Source organism: Mytilus edulis, chromosome 6 (genome assembly GCF_963676685.1).
Source record: "Mytilus edulis chromosome 6, xbMytEdul2.2, whole genome shotgun sequence".
NCBI classification, from domain to species: domain Eukaryota; kingdom Metazoa; phylum Mollusca; class Bivalvia; order Mytilida; family Mytilidae; genus Mytilus; species Mytilus edulis.
The window spans coordinates 21526442-21540272 of record NC_092349.1 but is presented as its reverse complement, the minus strand read 5'-3'; the positions used below and the strand labels follow the sequence as shown (position 1 = coordinate 21540272).

At 31.6% G+C, this 13831-nt stretch overlaps 1 pseudogene; it reads left to right on the top strand.

Moving 5' to 3' along the window:
- Nucleotides 1–3802: 3802 nt before the first annotated feature.
- Nucleotides 3803–5898, top strand: LOC139527348 (uncharacterized; annotated as a pseudogene).
- Nucleotides 5899–13831: the final 7933 nt, after the last annotated feature.

The window sequence follows — 13831 nt, the reverse complement described above, 5'->3', positions numbered from 1 at the left end:
TTGATGTTCTTGGTTAATGACCTTGAAATTGATCACAAGGTCATAGCTTAATTTGACGTTCTAGATTTTGACCTTTGCTTTTACCCCATCTGTATACATAATAAAGTCATGAGACTTTTTGACAAACGGTATCAAACCATTTAAACTTAAAAAAACAACCGGAAGTGACCTTGTGTAAACCGGAAGTAGCTATTTATTGTACTTTATTACATAAAAGTATAAAAAAAACAAGATATTTTTGGAATCAGTGTCAAGTAAATAGTCAAATATTATCGGAAATAGAGTTTTTCAAACCGGAAGTAAGAAATTATCTCCCTTATCTAAAAAAATATTGTTTAGAAACCATATATTTTTGGAATCAGCGTACAATAAGCTATCATTTGACGATTGAAATGACATTTTAAACCTATTTTTACACCTTTCATATTAAAATACATTGTTTTGGTGGAAAGACCTTCAATTGTTCTCTGAACAATTGGTTTTTAATATTTATCAATATTTCGATTTAAAGGGCTCGACCATTAAATCGCGTTATCAGAGGAAGACCAGCAATAGTTCATTAGCAGGTCAAAGCAGACGCGCATGTCTAAATTTATTACACTACATATAAATTAACTGCTCTTGCATTCTCATCACAAATATTGCAAACGTTATCTTCAAGGATTTATATTGATCTAAGGTCAGACTATTGATTTAATTTATTATACACATGATTACTTGATATTAATTTTAATACATTCAATCGATTTTATTTGTTTATGTTTATTATATGTCTATATAACGAATTATGATTTTAATTTAATTTAATTTTAGTTTCATTCACATTATTGCTTTGTCTTTTATTGAGGCATCTAATGTTGATGCTATCCACGCTAATTGCATTTTGTTATGCAGATTATTTTGGCAACTTCCTATGAGGTATGTAATTTATATTTAATATTCGATGCACGCCGGGAGTCATCTAATATGGCTAGACAATACAATTATACATGGTACACCTAATTGCTATTTGATGTTGCAAATTATTTAAGAGAATTATACTTAACTATGCTTCCGTTAAGAAATATTTGGTAAATGCTTTAAATTGACATTTGATTAATTGATTTATCATCAATTCTTTTCCGTCACAGATATCGCGTTGTTTATTTCATGTTTACTTTTATATTTAGTTAAACATATATTTTAGGATTGGTAACTATTTTTTATTTTACACTGTGTTTATTTATTGGAAGGTTAGTGATGCCTAGGGGAAAAACTGTCGCGAGGGGAAAAGGAGTTAAAAGAAGGAGAACAGCCCGTGTTACTGATAATGACAGGACAGCTGCACTGTCTCAAACAGAACATGATGTAGTGCCGCCACGGACGCAAATTACAACATCTAATGCATCAGGACCATCTACCATATTTAACAGTTCAGTGGATTTACCGAATTATGAAGAGTCGTATTCACAAACCATCAATGAACAAGGTACATTTCAAAATTTTGAATCTAATGTTAATTCTGTACATGAAATTGCTAGCATCAGCAATGATTTGGGTAATAATGTTTCTTGCAATATCAGACAAAAAATCTTAAATGGTGAATATATTGATCTGGGTTGTTTATTGTCGAACCCAGTACCTACATGTATTGATGATAATTCTAATACTTTAATAATAAAAGATGGTGTTCTACAATCTAAACCAAAAGCATCAACAGTCAAGATTAATAGTATTAGTCAGTGGACTGATGCATTTCTGATTTTCATTGATATTTACCTGTCAAGTCATTTGGGAGAGGCAAGAGGGCTTCTGAAATACATGAGTAACATACGACTGGGAGCTAGTAGGGTTCCCGGTTTAGGCTGGAAGAGATATGACGAGCAATTCCGTTTAAAAAAAATAAGAATGCCGTCTTGTAACTGGGGAACAGTTGATTTAGAGCTTTGGTTACTCTTCATGTATGATGATAGCACACATCTTAATCCAAACCCTGTAACTAATGCGTATAAATGTTATGATTATAACAATGGATCCTGTACTAGGCCTAACTGTCATTATTCACATAGTTGTTTACGTTGTTCAGGTATTCACCCATCGGTAAACTGTACACGATATGGTGCTCAGACAAATTTTAATTTTAGGCGTGGTCCTAGATTCGCTGCTGGACAACCAAATAACAGTTCGCAACGAGGCTCGAGTGCTAATCCAAGGGCAGCTGTCAGATTCCAGCGACCACCTTTCCACGGTTCATTCAATCGCTAATACGCCAATTAAATTTGATGTTCTTTGCAAGTTTCTGGAAAATTATAGTAATAAAACAGTTGCTTCAGAATTATATTTGGGATTTTTGGAAGGTTTTCGTCTAAATTATACTGGACCTAGGATGACTACTGATTGTAGAAATCTAGTTTCTGTTTTTGGCAATGAAGTTGAAGTTGCAAAAAAATTATTGAAAGAAATTAATTTGGGAAGAATAGCTGGTCCATTTAACAATATACCACTTTTTAATCTAAGATTGTCTCCGATTGGCTTATGTCCTAAAAAGGATGGTTCTTGGAGGCTTATACAACATTTATCATACCCACACGGTTTAAGCGTAAATGATTATTTTGATAAGGGCTTGTGTTCTGTGACTTATACGCCGTTTGACCATGCACTAGATATGGTGGGTAGCCAAGGAAAGTTCGCCCTAATTGGAAAAAAAGATATCAGCTCGGCATTTAGGCTTTTACCAGTAAACCCGGATGATTTCGAGTTATTGGGTTTCAAATTTTTGGACTTTTACTTCGTGGACCGCTGTTTGCCTCAAGGTTGTAGTCTGTCTTGCGCAACGTTTGAGAAATTCTCAACATTTCTAGAATGTATCTTTAAGGACAAAACTGGATCGGAAAGTGTTATACACTACTTAGATGATTTTTTGTTTGCAGGCCCGGGGACTGATTCAACTTGCCTTAACCTGATGAGTGAATTTGATTGTTTATGTGATCGTTTAGGAGTTCCTTTGGCACATGACAAGACCGTCGGTCCAACTCATGTTCTTACTTTTTTGGGGCTTGAAATTAATACAATTGAAATGTCTGTAAAAATTCCCAAAGAGAAATTGCTGAAATTGAAAACAATAATTTCAAATTTGTTAGGCAAAAAAAGAACAACATTACGTGTTCTCCAGTCTTTAACAGGCATTTTGAATTTTTGTTCGAGAGTGATCCCTACGGGTAGGGCATTCAACAGACGTTTTTATGATGCAATGTCAGGAATATCAAATCCTCGGCACCATATAAGGCTCACTGCGTCAATTAAGGAAGACATAAGGTTGTGGTCGTTATTTTTAGGTTGTTTTAATGGCAAATTTTATTTTCCCGATTCCGATTGGATATCAAATGTTGATATGGAGTTATTTACTGATAGTGCTGGGAGTGCGTTTGGTGGATGTGCTTCGTATTTACATCCTAATTGGGCTTTCTTTCCTTGGCCGTCATATTGGTTAGGTTGCGATATATTAAAGGACATTACATTTTTAGAGTTATTGCCTATTGTTTTAGCCTTTCATTTGTGGTATGCGATCATTGCGAATAAGAAAATTATCTTACACGTTGACAATAAAGCACTTGTTCATATCTTGAATTCTAAAACGTCTAGATCAAGAAGGGTAATGCATATTCTTCGTCCTTTAGTCTTAAAAGCTATGGTTTATAATATTCAGTTCAAAGCAATGCATATTACATCAAACAAAAACTGTATTGCGGATGCAATTTCTCGTCAACAGTGGCCAAGGTTTCGTCGCATGTCACCAGAGGCGCTACACGAACCAGCAAAGGTCCCACAGTCTTTTCTTCAAGTGATCTCAAATTTGAATCCAACAAGTTGTTAACGGCGTCAATCTCACCAAACACAAGTGACACTTATGAAACTGCTGTCAGGTCATTTGATCAATTTAGATCTTCACACGGACATGTCATTGTTTGGCCACCCTCACTTAATGTTATCTGTAACTTTATAGCATATTTATCTGTGCGAGGTTATGCTCCGTCTACTGCCAAGTCTTATATTTTTGGTATAGCCTTTAAATGTAAAATGTTAAATACTACTGATAACACTCACAATTTTATAATTAAGAAAATGTTAATTGGAATGGAAAGGCTTGACAAACGAGTGGATTCAAGATTGCCAATTACACCACAGATTTTAGATAAATTGATTTCACTATTACCATCTGTATGTCTCTCACAATATGAGACCTTATTGTTTTCGGGGTTGTTTAGTTTGGCGTATTTTGTTTTTTTCAGGATAGGGGAATTAGTAGTCAATAAATCACTGGCACATTCTCACACTTTGTCGTTTTTCAGACAATAACGTTTCTATCAACCTTAAATTTTCAAAAACTGATCAGTTAGGCAAAGGTAGTTTAATAATTATATCTTCAATTAATTCTCATGTATGTCCTGTTCATTTATTAAAGAAATATTTTATTGCCAGGCCCAAAACCATTGGTCCTGCATTCATACACTTCGGTGGAAACTATGTTACACGTTATCAGTTTAACGCTGTTCTAAAGAAAGCTCTGAATGTGGCGAATATTACATCGGATAATTTTCAAAGTCATAGTTTTAGGATCGGAGCTGCATCTCAGTCTTCGAAAATGGGGTTTTCTGATGATGAAATTCAGGATTTTGGTCGTTGGTAATCAAAAGCTTATAAAAGATATATCAGAATACCAACGCTAAAGTTAGCAAGTCAAATTTAATATGTGTCATCATTTATTTGTTTGTATATATTGTACATAATTGATTTGAAATTTGAATACTCGCCTGATCGTCACTTTAAGACTTTAAGGTCAACAAAAGAGTGTTTGGTTGGTGGGTTCTTCAATCATCAAACATACATTTGTACATGCTAGAAAGTCTGTCGATGGTGTAAATTTAGGTTTGGAACGAATAAAATCTACAATATGGTGGCAAGGAAAAAGTGGAATGAGGATTTGTGAGATAATACCCAAAGCCAAACATTTGCTTACACTTGAAGAACCCCCGCAAGTATTAGTATTTCACTGTGGTGGAAATGATATCGGACAAAAAGTGTCATGTGTATAAGGACACGATATTTTAAAAGTAATTGATTGCCTTCGGGTCTTACTACCAAAGTCAAAATTTGTTTGGTCTCAAATTTTACCCAGATTGAAATACAGGAATGAGATTGTACATAGATCTTTGAACAGAACTAGAGTTAGATTAAATAGTTTAGTAGCTACATATATCATCAAACATGGCGGTGCTTATATTAGATATCCAGAAATATCTGAAGACAACCCAGATTTATTTTTAGACGGTGTTCATTTATCAGATATCGGAAATAATTTGTTTTTGTATAGGTTACAGCAAGGTTTATTTGACATTATAAAATTTTCACATACAATTTGTCCACAAAACGGCGAAGTAGGTCCATGGCTTCGGGAATCTGTTAGCTTGTAGTCACGGCGGTCAGATTCTTTAACATACAGGTTTTTTATTTTCAAATAAATCACCTTCATAGTACTGGTTGGCGGTAACAATTTTCGAAACATTCTGTTATGACAGAAAATTTCGAATTTGTTTAGTGGCGGACTTTATAGGCTGCACCAGTACCGATAAACTTGATTTATTATTATTTAATTTAGAACATTAATCCATTTCTTCATTTACACTTCAAACGTAGTTTTTCATGTTGATTTTGGACATCTGTTGCCAGGGTTCAATTCAGCACACTATTAATTCATAATTTCATTACATTTTAGTTTTATTTCAATTTTAATTATCTATTATATTTTGAAGATTTGATTTATAATTTTAATTTACGGTTACCCAAAGACCCTTTGTTCATGGGTTGGTAACCGACAGAAGCCGTGATCTTACTTCGCCAATAAATATATATTATTTTTAACATGTGTTATCTCTTATAATTCGATTTAAAGGGCTCGACCATTAAATCGCGTTATCAGAGGAAGACCAGCAATAGTTCATTAGCAGGTCAAAGCAGACGCGCATGTCTAAATTTATTACACTACATATAAATTAACTGCTCTTGCATTCTCATCACAAATATTGCAAACGTTATCTTCAAGGATTTATATTGATCTAAGGTCAGACTATTGATTTAATTTATTATACACATGATTACTTGATACCCAACCAGCCTCTCCCTTTTATTTTCGATACTGCTGTTTTTGTTCTTATTTTACAGATTTATGTGTGTCGTCTGTACATATACTTCAACTTTAAAGAAAACCTGTCACGGCTTCTAAATTCGTTTGTGTTTATGTAAACACAATTAACCGAACTACGACCTCCATATGGTGAAGTGATAATGTCTGACAATAATAATGCACTGACCAAAGATGATTTTATGACCGTCTGTTGCCAGATGTCATGAACGGCGGACTTTATAGGCTGCACCAGTACCGATAAACTTGATTTATTATTATTTAATTTAGAACATTAATCCATTTCTTCATTTACACTTCAAACGTAGTTTTTCATGTTGATTTTGGACATCTGTTGCCAGGGTTCAATTCAGCACACTATTAATTCATAATTTCATTACATTTTAGTTTTATTTCAATTTTAATTATCTATTATATTTTGAAGATTTGATTTATAATTTTAATTTACGGTTACCCAAAGATCCTTTGTTCATGGGTTGGTAACCGACAGAAGCCGTGATCTTACTTCGCCAATAAAATATATATTATTTTTAACATGTGTTATCTCTTATAATTGTAAAAAAAATTAAAATAACCGATCCTTATGAACAAAACGTTAGAAAGGAGAAGTCCCGGTAAGACCCCCTTTTGGCCAAAACATATAGCGTTTTACAAAGTTGTTAAATTGTTAACTTTTAGTTATCTATCATGTTTATCGTAAAGTAGCATTAATTTGTTACATACATATGGAACGTTTTTGATTATACAATGGACATGAATCATATCTAGCATCATTATTTCATGCAAATATACTGATATCTTTACAATTTAAACATGTGTGCTAATTGTAAGACGTGTCTGTTCTAAAATGAAAGTGGCTATACTAGTGTTCATTCTTAATATTTAGATATATGTTGTATTTATTGAAAATACATTATACATTATGTAAAAAAAAGACACCAGTAGTATACCGCTGTTCGAAAGTCATAAATCGATTGAGAAAAAAACAAATCCGCGTTACAAACTTAAACCGAGGTAACCACATTAACTGTAAAGGAAAACAACGAAACAACAGAAACACTGAAGTGCAACAAAAAACCAAAAACAACAATGCAGAAAATGTTGACATTGAACGCGAATGTGGCCACTATAATTTTAGACAAAAACCATCTGAAAAGTAACAACAAAGGGCATATTTGATAGATTTTTCATAGTTTGCTTAAACTTTAGCGTTTTGTAATGACCAAGTCAGTCCAAGCCTGTAACAATTTCCAATTTAAACAAATAAAAAAAACCACTAAAGTGTACAAAAAATGTCAATTTTTTTTCATCAGATGTACTGCAAATTTAAGGCCGTAATAACCGCTTACCGGACCTTCTTTTGCTAATGACTGATCATGGTTTCAATTAAAATAAAGAAATAATTGCTTTCCTAATTAACCGAAACAAGATTAAAGTGTTTCGTATCTTTTGTTATTTTTATTTTGGTTATCTATTGATATTATAATTCATTATTTCTTTGTAGAGTACTTATTTCAAATGATTACATCTAAACAAATTTAGCGATACAGAAATATTCTGATCATGACATTATTCTGTTCTTTTCTGAACTTATGTAATTCATTTTAAATAAGAGAACCGATAATCTAGTTTAGCATATCATGTGTTTAAAATGTAATTCATATATATCTTCTTATGTGTTATTGTGACTAAGTTGATTGCAAACTAACGATTACCGATGTGGTTCGCGTTTATCACATGTATATACAAAGGAGTTCGTTTTATCTTATCTTATAATTATATCCATCTGATCAGTGCATATGATCAATTTTTACATTTATTAATAATAAACTCATCATAGATACCAGGACTAAATTTAATATATACGCCAGACGCGCGTTTCGTCTACAAAAGACTCATCAGTGACGCTCGAATCCAAAAAAATTGAAAAGGCCAAATAAAGTACGAAGTTGAAGAGCATTGAGGACCAAAATTCCTAAAAGTTTTGCCAAATACAGCTAAGGTAATCTATGCCTGAGGTAGAAAAGCCTTAATGTATATGCACCTAACTGTAAAACATCTAGAAAATCTTTCTTTAAAAAGGTCAGCGATTATTTAAAGGAACATGGTCTAGGAATACCAATACTTGGGGGCGATTTTAACGAGACAATAAAACCAATAGATAAATAATCTATACGTCCATGTAAATTTAGGGTTTAAAGAACTTGATTTAATCTAACAAACTGACAGATGTTGAGACAAATTTAAATGAAAATAAACATTATTTCACATGGAAAAGAAGAGATAGGTCACAAGCTAGTAGAATTGACATGATTTTTATGGGGACAGATTTTTTACCACTTGTAGAATTTTGTAAATTCAAACTGGCAGTTATTCGAACCACTGATCATCAAAGTGTATTTCTAAAATATAAGCCTGGGGTATCAGAAAGGGGCAATGGGTATTGGAAAATAAATAATTCAGTTTTGCAAGATAAAGATTACCAAGAACTGATTAATACTTTGATAGATAAATATGTTTTCGAAAAGGAAACATTAGATTGTAGATTATTATGGGATGGTTTTAAAATCGCGGTAAGGGAGGTAACAACAAATTATTGTAAAAATAAAACAAAGTTAACCAAGGGGAGAAGATATACTTCGGAAAAAGACTTTGAAGAAAAAATAAAAAAAAAGGGACGAGAGAAATATAGATGACAATGAAATAGAAAAAGAAATAATAGGTATTGAAGAAGAACTAAATAAGATATATGAAGAAAAAGCAAAAGGAGCTCAAGTGAGATATAGAGAAAAATGGGAAAAATTTGGTGAAAACAATAATTCTTATTTCCTTGGGTTAGAATAAAATCTATAAGTAAGCTAATGGGAGATAATGGGAAAATAATTTCGGACCAAGAGAAACTTTTAAACAAAATTAAAGATTATTATGAAAACTCGTATAATTAAAAAAGTTTAAATAAAGATTAAACAGAAGAATTTTATCAGCGATATACAATTAGAAAATAGAGTTGATGAAAATGATTAACTAATATGCAATGGGAAAATTACAGTAGAGTAATGCACATATTGTATCTTTAAAATGAAGTTAGATAAATATCAAGGTCTTGATGGACTGACGGTAGAATTTTATAGATTATTTTGGGAATAAGCTTCAATTACTACTAGTAAATGTCTTAAATACAGGATACAATAGAAAAAGTCTTATATATTCACAACGTACCAGTATCATGAGTATATTAACTTTGATATTCAAAAAGATGGATCCTTTACTTTTGGAAAACTATTGTCCAATATCCCTTCTTAATATAGATTTTTAAATTATGTCATATGTTCTTGCGCAACGCTTAAAAAAGGTACTTCCAAAAATTATAAATGAGGACCAAACCGGTTATGTTAATTATCGTTTATCTGAGATAAATCCAAGATGTAATAGACTACTCGGATACATACAAAATTGAGGCAATTGTTTTTGTGGATTTTACAAAAGCATTTCATTCGTTAGGATGGGATTTTATGCTTGGAACTGTGAAACATTTTGGGTTTAATGAAGCATTTTTTAAGTGGGTTACAACTACTTATACAGATGTTCAAACATGTGTTATGAACAATTGGTGGGTATCAGAAAACTTCAAAAATTCAAGGGAAATCCGACAAGGCTGTCCTTTATCAGCATTATTGTTTGTTTTGACTGTTGAAATTATGGCTCTTAACTTGAGGAATAACAATATTAAATTAGATGAGAAAAGTCACAGCATTAAAATTTCATAACTAGCAGATAACACAACATTATTTTGTAAAGATAAAAACGATGTAATATCTGAAATGAATATAATAGAAATATTTGGCTCGTTTTCAGGTTTACTGGTAAATAGAAATAAAACAGAAGGATTATGGATTGAGAAATTTAAATATTGTAAAGATAACATTGTGTGGATTAATTGGGGAGTTAAACCTATTAAAGCATTAGGGTGTTTTTGGACATGATAAAGAGGAATGCAAAAAAATAAATTGGGATTGTAAAATAGAGAAAATGCAAGAAGAAGACTATGCTAATTATTTTTTCAATTGTTCTTATTTGACAAGATTTTGTCAACAAATATATGACCTTTGAAAAAAAAGTAATTTAGATTTTTCAATAAAATTAAAACACCTGATATTTGGATACAAAATTACAGACAACAAGTATAACTCAATAATTTTTTTGATTACAATTATTAGTTTTTCAATATATAAGTCGTACTACAAATGTATGTATCTGAGCAGAAAACAAAAAACATAGACGTCTACAGAATTTTTGTTAATGAATACACTTAGAGAGTAGATACCAATATTAATGGACATAAGACAATAAGTCCAATGTTACTTACAATCAAAATAAACCTAATCAATGAATATTTTTCTAGTATTGTTGATATCATGTTTTGTAAACAAAATGTATGTCAAATAATTTAATCAGCTGATTATTCCCTGGGTAGTCAGTGGCTTGTAACATGGTGCGTCAAGAGAAGCTTGGAATCTTGATGGTTTATGTAACAAGTAATATTTGATGTATACAATTATTATGTAGTTAAAAAACAATATGATAAATTTAAGGATCGATCGGTGACCATTGTCATGTTAACTCTTGCAGAGCTTATGTTGCGGTCAACAATCACTCAGAGATCAGCCAAACATCCGTCCACACTCATATATTGATCAGTCGAATTATAGTCAAACAATAACGCCTAAGGTTTCAGGTACTGTAATAAAAACAGAATGGTTTCATTGAAAATGTGTTTGCATCTTTACGAGGTTTTTTTTATTACCTTTACATGCATCTGTTCAAACCAGAAAACAACATGAACACCTAATTTACATTTATATTGCATATAATTTGTTTATATTCAAGTTGTAATTTCGAAAAAAATATTTTTCCAGCAGGTATTCAGCAGAATATTCTTTCTTACTGACATCGACTGTTAACTATGGATATTAAATGTAAGTTTGTTTTTAGGATTGATCTTTTAGTGTTTGCCATACATGTATGAAAGTACGTAAGTTTATAATATTATCATCATATTCAAAATACGTAACTTCTTAAAATGTTCACAATAGAATTCAATTCATAATATAATTATTTTATGAACACTTAACCATCACCAAACCTACATTGACTGCTTGTAGACATATCCAGTTATAATCTACATGTAATCATTGATCGTTGTCAATAGATATGTTTGAGAGAGGAGCGAAAGTTTCCAGAGCGACAATCGAACTCATAGATTTAAAATTAACTGAAAACGCCATGGCTGAAAAATAAAAAGACAAACAGACAAATAATAGAACACAGGACACAACATAAACAAAACTAAGTAACCTAGTCAAATGCTCATCTTTATTTAATCATTTTTTCTTTTCACTAAATGGAGATAATGATATGAATAATGCGCTCCAAAACTAATTTATGAAGATATAGGAAGATGTTTTATGAATGCAAATGAGACAACTCTCCATCCAAGTCACAATTTATAAAAGTAAAACATTGTAGGTCAAGATACGGCATTCAACACGGAGTCTTTGGTCACACCGAACAATTTGCTTTAAACATATTTACAATAACACTCTATGACAGCTATTTATAATTTTGTCATAAATACCGTTTACAGGAAAATATAAGAACAGCAATGTCTTTATTACTTTGGTCCAAGGAAATAACACTTGTATTATTAGTTGGAGTGAGTTGCGGTGCAAACAAAGATTGTAAAACAATACCTAGCTGTGAAATGGATTGTGATACCAGACCTAAGTATCGCTGCAACAGAAGAGGAATAATAGAAGTACCAAGTTTCCCTGAGGCAACAGAAGAGATGCATGTAACTTTTATACTTATAGAAACTGTTATACATCATAATTTCTCACGCATTTTATACAACATGCCATATTACAATACCATTATAAATCGAAATCACTAAACATATATAATGACTGGTTGAGACTTTCAGATTGAACTTTGTTCATAATTCAAAGTTCGAACGGCTGTAAAATCAAGTGAAATAACAAGGAGCGTATCCTTTGACTTTTTGTCTTTTGACATGGTCCTATCTAGTCCCTTTTGAAGGAAGTTAACTTTAAAATGTATCTACCTCTAACATATTTTTAAGACAAATTCAATTAGGATGCTACAATGAATAAATGTCACTGCTCAAGCATGGGATTTGATTGATATAACCGAAAACAAAATGCAGAACGATGAAATTAGTATAAAATTCAATCACAGTAAACATGGTAAATGAAAATGGATAAGATAATTACCAACAAAGGATTGAAGTTGTCGAGTAGAACTGTGTGAATTTTTTATTTTAGAGATGTGCCTGACAACACAATTAGGAGATTAGTCAGTGACACGTTTGCAGATTACTCAATTGTATATGGCATGTAAGTATTAGAATATATTATTATATTTCATGAAAATGCCAGATTGTGATTGGGTAATACGAGGAAAATAATTTATTGTAGCAACTCTCTGAGAGGGAGATATTTTTCATTTATTTTGAATGTCGCCATCTCGTGCAGATCAATAACAAATCAATAATATTAAGGAAAATGGATTTAGAAAGTAAAATCTCACAAAATGACGAACTCCAAGAAAAAATTCAATTCAAAAAGGACATGAACCTATTTAAATGGCAACTTCTAAAGCTCTAACAAATCTAAGTTAATAAATGTAAATGCAAGGGAAATACGTTATTGTATCCCATGTCTCAGAGTGGGATTTATTTAACATTGTCTTAAATTTGTTGATGTACATTTGTTAATTTACACAATTAAAGTTTAAAAAATGTGAAGTTGTGTCTAAGGTGTAATAGTTACAAGTTTACATCAGTAAATGAAAGAAAATGTTGATTGTTTCTGCGTTCAGCAGATCATTTTCGTAGACAGTCAAAATAAAACAAACTTATCTGCTATTATTCTTATGTTTTTTTCTAATAACTGCTACGATACTAAGTGCCTGACGTCATGGTTAAGTTAAAATTTAACAGATTTTTTTTTAATCTTGTATTCACTGCATGATAAGAGATCTAAAAGCACCAGTGGCCTTTGATTTTTAAAGATAGCAAAAAAGTAATTGGTTATAATACATATTCAAATTGGTTTCTGAATAGTATCATGAAAGTTCTTCAGTCAACTGTGTATTTAGAATTTTTGGCAGTGTTAGAGAGTAGCGAAAATTCTAAAAAAAAATATCATTATCCCTTATTGGCCAGGAAATACTACCTTGCCCCATATAACATTTTCATAACACATAGCTGAGAGGGCGATTGAGCAAATATGTACCTCTTGTAAAATAACCAGTGTGTAACAATATGTCCTATCACCCTCATGCAATTAATATACTAAAAAATATATCGGTATGTAACAAGGGCATATTAATGTATAAATAAATCATTGAAGACATATATGAATAGTTAATTATCTAAAGTTTATTGAAAAAAAACTTTCTTAAAGATACAGTTTGTTCCTATAATGCTTAGAAGACAAACATGTACGAAGGTATATCGTTTTCCTTGTTCTTTAACTGCAGTTTTGTGAGCAGGTGGGTCAATTGAATATCATCGTTGAAAACGAGTTACTCCCCATGGTTAATTGAGAACGCGTTTTCCCTCATAATGAGCTG